This window comes from Echinops telfairi, unplaced genomic scaffold, assembly GCF_000313985.2.
Source record: "Echinops telfairi isolate 266 unplaced genomic scaffold, ASM31398v2 ScPeMD7_11;HRSCAF=52, whole genome shotgun sequence".
Classification (NCBI taxonomy): Eukaryota; Metazoa; Chordata; class Mammalia; order Afrosoricida; family Tenrecidae; genus Echinops; species Echinops telfairi.
Genome location: NW_022103908.1, coordinates 19,923,305 through 19,930,806, shown reverse-complemented (window position 1 = coordinate 19,930,806; position 7,502 = coordinate 19,923,305). Strand labels below are relative to the sequence as shown.

General features: G+C 36.6%; 1 non-coding gene across 1 annotated transcript; it reads left to right on the top strand.

Moving 5' to 3' along the window:
* The first annotated feature begins 3,128 nt into the window (after window positions 1–3,128).
* Window positions 3,129–3,287, top strand: LOC115868501. Its single transcript, XR_004045633.1, has one exon. It is a non-coding gene; the product is annotated as a U1 spliceosomal RNA (small nuclear RNA).
* The last annotated feature ends 4,215 nt before the right edge of the window (window positions 3,288–7,502 follow it).

Genomic DNA, 7,502 nt, shown 5'->3' with positions numbered 1-7,502 from the left:
CTTTTCTGTTGTCTATCCCCAGGGAGGGGATTATATGTAGATCGTAGTGATCGGTTCCCCATTTTTCCCCACACCTTTCCCTTACCCTCCTGGTATCGCTACTCTCATTATTGGTCCTGAGGGGTTTATCTGTCCTGAATTCCCTGTGTTTCCAGCTATTATCTGTACCAGTGTTACATTCTTCTTAATACAACTACTTATAAGATTTCACTTACATACTTATTCATGCATTTTTCTGATATAAAATCTGTCAACATCCACTTTTAATTCATTATATCTTAAAAGCAGGACTTTTATATCAAAGAACAAAAGAAGAAATCTGCTTAGCATTGAAAAGTATTCTTATAAATAAAGAGAATTTTAAAAAGTGTTACAGTCACTGACTTTAAGAAGTTTACAATCTTTATGGAACTACCAGACATGAGCAAAAGAGCATCAATTGAATATGAAATAGAATAAGATATGAAGTAATCACAGGCCAAATGAACATTATTTATCATTATTAAAAATTATTCTCTAAACAAGTTATAAACGAGATTATTACTGACTAAAATATATTTTGGAAGACAATTTCAGAAATAGAGGGTTTAAAAGTGTTTACATATGGTCACTCTATATAATTTCTGATGATGAAATATTCAGCTCATACAAAATGTCTTTGAACATCCATAATCAAATGTTCTGTAAGGAAATGAGCACAAAAAACGGTCGTTGAGTGAAGTTCTATGTGGACCAGAATGACTCCACATGGTTTTCACATCCATGCCATCTTTCTTCTCAGACACATCTGGGCAGGTTTGAACTGCCAAACTTTTAGTTCCTTTGTTCCACCTGAAACACCCTACAACATGAATAAGAAATAAGTCAAGGTGGTAAAAATCAGTTAATCATACTTATAGGATTTATTTCTCTATGACAACAAGAATGAAATCTGACCTCAAATTGCTTATAATTTATTATAATGGACATACATATAGACATTTCTAATAAAGACTTGAAAATATAGAGGATAATATAAGACCCAGTGGATCTGATCTAGATTTAATCAGTAAAGAATAAGCAGACTGTGAGTATAATGGATGTTTTTCAAGTAGTGCATTAAACAGAACATTTGGAAAACAAATCTAATTGAAAATTGGGTCAAGCTTATAGCATTAGTAACAGTTCAGTTTTGTAGGAGGGATGATTTTGTTATTTTAAAAAAATACAATACAAACTGTTCTGTGTTTATAGCAAATTGCTGAAGTTGACACCTGAGTTATTTCAGAGGCAACAGAGCAAATAGCACTTACTCTGTGTTAGTAGTATAAATTTATAATAAAAGGACATGTCAGGGTAATTCATCTAAATTTTAAGAAATGTATTTATGCTAAAGAGCTAGAAGCCAATGTAACCTTTCAAGATCTTGTTGATTTTAGCATCTTTAAAAATTCACAGATTTTTTCCTACTGATTAATGTACCTCCCTTTTTATTAGTGGCAAAGACTCTCTATGTATACTAAAACTTAGTTGCAGCAAAATGATGAAAATGTGAAGTAAAGTTCACTATTTTGAATATTATACATGGCCATTCATATAGAAAAATAAATGTTTAAATGTCATTTAATAATAAATGTAATTTAGTATCTAAAAGGAAAGTAAATATGAGGGGATGCAGAATAATAGAGCTTTGATTAGAAATATTCAATTAATTGGAAGTCCATGGTACTTTCAATTATTTGGACCAGAATTAGAGATATCTCATAAAGCCATTTAAAAAATAATTTGATAGTTTTATTTATTTTTAATATTTTAATATTTATGTTCAGATAGAACTCATATTCCATGTTTTTAATTGTGAAATTCAACTGTCTGTAGTACAGGCAGTGCCTAGGTTATGACAAAGATCCAGTGGATCCTGAATATGGTTTTAAAACTTGGAAAGTCTGAAGGAACAAGTGCATACACTTCTTATTTAATCTTAATTTAACACCTCAATACTCACAGTTGGCCGATCATTTGAATGATCAGATGATTCTACACATCCCTGGAATCCCCCCCTTTGATATTCTGATGCACTAGGTTGTTTTGGGGTCATTGTTAGTTGCTACGAATAGAAACCCACTGGCAATGGAATCCGCACTGCTTGTCCTGGGCTGTGCTCACCATTGTTCTTATGCGTGAGTACATGGTTGCAGTTGGGGAGTTAATCCATCTTGTTAAAGTCTTTTACTCTTTTTCACTGCCTCTCAACTCTTATCTAGCATGATAAGGGACAGATTCCTCCTGACAACATGTCCAAAGTACTTGAGATGCAGTGTCACCATCCTTGCCTCTAAGGAGCCTTCTGGTTGTCCTACTTGAAAGACAGATGTGTTTGTTCCATTGGCAGTCCATGGAACTTTCAAAATGCTGTGCCAGCACCATACTTCAAATGCATCGCTTCTTCTTTGGCCTTCCTCATTCAGTGTCTAGCTTTCACCTGCAGATGAGGTGATGGAAAATGCCCAGGCTTGGGTGGAGCCAATGGAGCTGTATTGTCACCAGATTTCCCAACGGGATTAGCCAAGTTTGGGAAGTTAGGCTTTCGAGTAAGAAAAGGTTCGCAACTTCTATGATTTAAAAGCTGCCCATGATGAAGAATTTGTTGCATCTATAAGTTGGTTCGATCTTTTCAAACAGTATTTCAAACCAATTTTTCCTGGTTTCCTTACAAACGAAGAAGCTTAGAGATGGTAGGCAACCATTCTGCTTCCAGGGCTCTCCACCGGTCCTGCCCAAATCCAGGCCTGCATATCCGGCTCTGGAATGGGTCCCCATGTGGTTCTTCAACATCTCCCATTCTAGAGTTTTGATGCGTTTGCTATTTTGTTCCAGTCTCTACATTGTAAAACTTCCATCTGTGCTTGTTTTGCTTCAATAGCCTTGGATTTAGGCCTTGAATTAAAGGGAAATAGGAGTTGTCCTTAGTGGGATATTGTAAAGCTGGGGATTTAAGTCTATTCGAAGAGTTCTGAAACGTCCCCACAATCTAACATTAGTACAATAGGATCCCCCTAAAGAGAAACCCTACATACTAAATTACTCCCCTCTCCTCTCCTTTCGTTTCCCTGCCCTCTATCTTTAAACAGTCACTAGTCTACTAGTGAATCCTGGCAGGGGAGATACCATGATCACGAAGGTGGTTTTCCCAGGGCAAGGCTTATCCATTGCACTCCGGGTGTGCTGACCCCTGCAATTTCCCCAAATGTGGGAAACTCAACTGCATGATTTGTGGTAGTGGGGGACTGCGTTCCCGCTCTCCCCTAGGGAAAAGAAAGAAGAATATTCCCAAGGCTGATTTGACAACTGTATGCTTAATATTTGAGGATTTTCTGAACTCTTTTCAAAAGTGGCTGTATCACTTTACCATTCAATTTGCATTTCAAAATACCAGCTTCTTAAAATTCTTGCCAAAATTTATTTCATATTCATTATTATGATTACTTTAGTATTCATTATGAATGTTGTCTAGAGGGTGCTAAGGGATTGCACAATGTTTTGATTTTCAATTATCTAGGTGTTTATGTTAGGTGCAGTCAAGTCAGTGCCGACTCATAGTTAGCCTTTGCTCAACAGAACAAAACAGTGCCCAGTCCTGCACCATCCTTACCATTGCCATTGTGTTTGAAGCCATTGTCACAGCCACCATGTCAGTCCATCTCATGGAAGGTCTCCCTCGTTTTTTCCACCCCTCTACTTTACCAAGTGTGATGTCCTTCTCCAGGGTTGGGCTTACCAGATACATATCCACAATAGGTGACACGACTCAACACATCCTTGCTTTCAAGGAGCATTTTAGCTGTACTTATTCAAAGCCAAATGGGTTGTACTTCTTGCAGTCTACGTATCTAGTAGCTGACTATATTGAGAATTGTTATGCTTATTGGTGATTTTTATGTCACATTTGGAGAAATATCTATCCAATGTATTTTAATTTGATAGTAATAGTTTATACATTCAGGGAAATGTCCTTTCCAAGTTTTATGATTGGAAAATATCTTCACCCATTCTTTTTCATTTAAAAAAAATCATTTTATTGGGGGCTCGTCCAATCACAATCCACACATTCCTTCATTGTATCAGGAACATTTGTACATTTATTGTCATCATTTTCAAAAATGTTCTACTTGAGCCCTTGGTATCAGCTTCTCATTTTTCCCCTCCCCCCCATGAACCCTTGATAATTTATAAATTATTATTTTTCCATGTCTTTCACTGACCGATGTCTCCCTTCACCTAAATTTCTGTTGTCCATCCCCCTGAGAGAGGGCTATAATTAGATCCCTATTCTTGGTTTCCCCTTTCTCTCCCTACCTTCCCCTTACCCTCCTAGTATGGCCGCTCTCAATATTGGTCCCGAGGGATTTATCTGTCCTGGATTCCCTGTGTTTTCAGTTCTGATCTGTACCTGTGTACGTGCTCTGGTCTACACAGACTTGTAAGGTAGACTTGAAGACATGATAGTGTGAGTGAGGAAGCATTAAAGAACTAGAGGAAAGTTATATGTTTCATTGGTGCTACATTGTACCCTGACTGGCCCATCTCCTACCTGCAACCCTTCTGTAAGGGGATGTCCAGTTGCCTACAGATGGGCTTTGGGTCTTCACTGTGCACTCCCCCCATTCACAATGATATGATTTTTATGTTCTGGGGCTTTGATGCCTGATACTGATCCTTTCAACACCTCGTGATCACACTGGCTGGTGTGCTTCTTCCAAGTGGGCTTTGCTGCTTCTGAGCTAGATGGCCGCTTGTTTATCTTCAAGCCTTCAAGATCCCAGATGCTATATCTTTTGACAGCCAGGCACCATGAGCTTTCTTAACCACATTTGCATATGCACCTGCTTTCTCTTCAGTAATCCTGTCAGAAAGGTGGGCATCAAGGAATGCTAGGTTAATAGAACAGTGTTCTGACATTGAGGGAGTACTTGAGTAGAGACCCAATGTCCATATGCTACCTTAATACTAAACCTATAAATACATGTACATAGATCTATTTCCCCACCATCATATATAAATATATTTACATATGTATATACCTGTATTTTTACCTCTAGAAGTGCCCTTTGCCTCCTAGTTCTTTACTCTACTTCCTATTAATTTCTTCTTGTCCCACTATCATGTTCAGCCTTCATTTGGGTTTCAGTAATTCCTCTAGGTTACATTGCCCTTGATCAAGCCCTACCAGGCCCTCTTCACCATCAATTTTAATTCACTTGTTATTCCCTTGTCCCTGGGTTTGTTAACACCCAGTTCCTTTCCCCAGCCTCTCCTTCTCCCATGTCCCCCCAGAACCATCAGTCCCGTTGTTTTCTCCTCTGGATTATTTATCCTGCCTTTCTTATCTAGATAGACCTGCAGAAAAATATGCACGAAAACAAGACAGAGCAAAACAAAGCAGCAGCAACAACAAAAAACAATGACAAAATGAGAAAAGCCTATAAATGGTTCCAGGTCTGTTTGTTGATCTTTAGGAGTATTTTCAGGTCAAGTTTGATGGGGTGCCACACCCTGGCCCCAAAGTCCATTTTTAGTATTCCCTGGGTACTTCATTGCTCTGCTCCCCCTTGCAGTTCTGTTGCACACCTTTAATGTTTCTCCTTGGTGTGGTGGGGTCAGATTGGGCACAATTCCCACACTGTGTCTCCAGTGTTGTCTCCTATAGCACTATGGGTCAGTGAGGGATGTCATGTCTCATGGAGAGGCTGGTCCTATGGTCCTCTCTGTGCATTGGCTGCTATGGGCAGGAATATCGTCCTCAGGGCTTGGTGGGCCAGGATGTGCTGTACCCTCTCTCCCTCCCCCTTCCTTTTCTCCCGTGTGCTCTGATCAGACACGTCCCTCTCCCTGAGCTGTAGCGTCAGTGCTGTCCTCTGAAGTGAATTCTTCAGGGGTGGGGGGGGGGTGGTGGTGGTGGTGAATTCATTGCTTACCACGATTTCAAAAGATAAACCCTATTTTCTTCTAAAATTTGTATGGTTTTAGTGCTCACATTTATATTTGTTATCTAATTAGAGTTATTTCTTTATATGGCAAGATAAGAATCCAGCACTATGCATTTGCATGTAAGCATCCAGTCATCCCAGCACCATTAATTATAAAGATTATTCTTTTCCAAACTAAATCTTAGGATCCCTGACAAAATAACCAATTGAACATAAATGTGTAAATTTGTACCTGAAGATATTGATTTAACTCACTTCTCAATATGTCTTTGTATAGATATACATCTATAATTATTGCTGTAGCTGAATAGTGTTTAAATGAAAATTTGAAATGTTGAATATTGTTTAATTATTTTTTTAAGTGGCTTTCCCTGTCTTTACTCCCTTTTATGCTCAACTAAATGTTAGGGTTAACTAGTCAATTTCATTAATAACATAAGCTGATTTTTACTAAACTTGTTTTGAATATGTAGCTCAATTTGGAGAGAATGGACATCTTAAAAATCTTTTAAATCTTTTGAATTCTTGACCATGGAATATCTTTCCAATTATCTTAGATATATAACTTCTTTGCCACTTTCAATGTACACTTTCACTTGTGATGTGTTTATTCCTGAGTATTTCAATGTTTCATGTACTGCTGCTATTACAAGTAGTAATCTTTCTTTCATTTTATTTTCAGATTTTTATTGTAATTATATAAAAATAAGTTTGCTCTTTATGTTGGTCTTTTATCTTGCAACATTGTTTGCCTGATATATTTTATTTACTTCATTAGATTTTTTTTCATGGAAAATATCAGGACTTTTTAAAATAAATCAATTTTTTTCTTTTCAATATTGTTTATCCAAAAATTTAGAAATAAATCACACTCCTTTGAAAATATCACAGCTTTCAAAAATAATCATGTAATAATTTTTTTACAGAAAATAATTTTAAGAGTTAACAAAATTGTTGAAGTCAAAATATTCTGCTTATTTTAATAATTTAATTAGTGTTCACAATTCCTCCTGGTTATTAGTTAAGTTTTCAAGATAAAATATAGGCATATCAAATAAAAAATACAGTAAGAAATAATTATCTCCCAAATATTGCATGGCCCATACCTATAACCAAATGTATGTTTATTTTCTTTATCTGAAAACTTAATTTAATTGGGATTGCTATATCTTTATTTACTAATCATAGCAACTAATTATCAGGGAACATGGAAAAGGTTAAGAATTCCTTAGGAAGAATAAACCACTGAGAATTAGTAGAATTAGATCCTTAATCATTTTTCAAGTGAGCGCATGAGTTTTTTAGCGTCATTTTGCTGCCTTTACCTATTACAAATGAGAAAGATATAGTCTGACCTCCCTTTCTTCACAGGGGTGTTGCGAAAACAAATGAGGCAATGTAAGTGTAAACACAGAGCATCTTGGAAGACAAATACTCTATAAAACTGTAGTACTACCATTATTATTATTGTTATATTATAAAAAGAATTTCTAAAAAGTCAGCCAGCTGAATATATTATAGTAATCTCTTACAAGA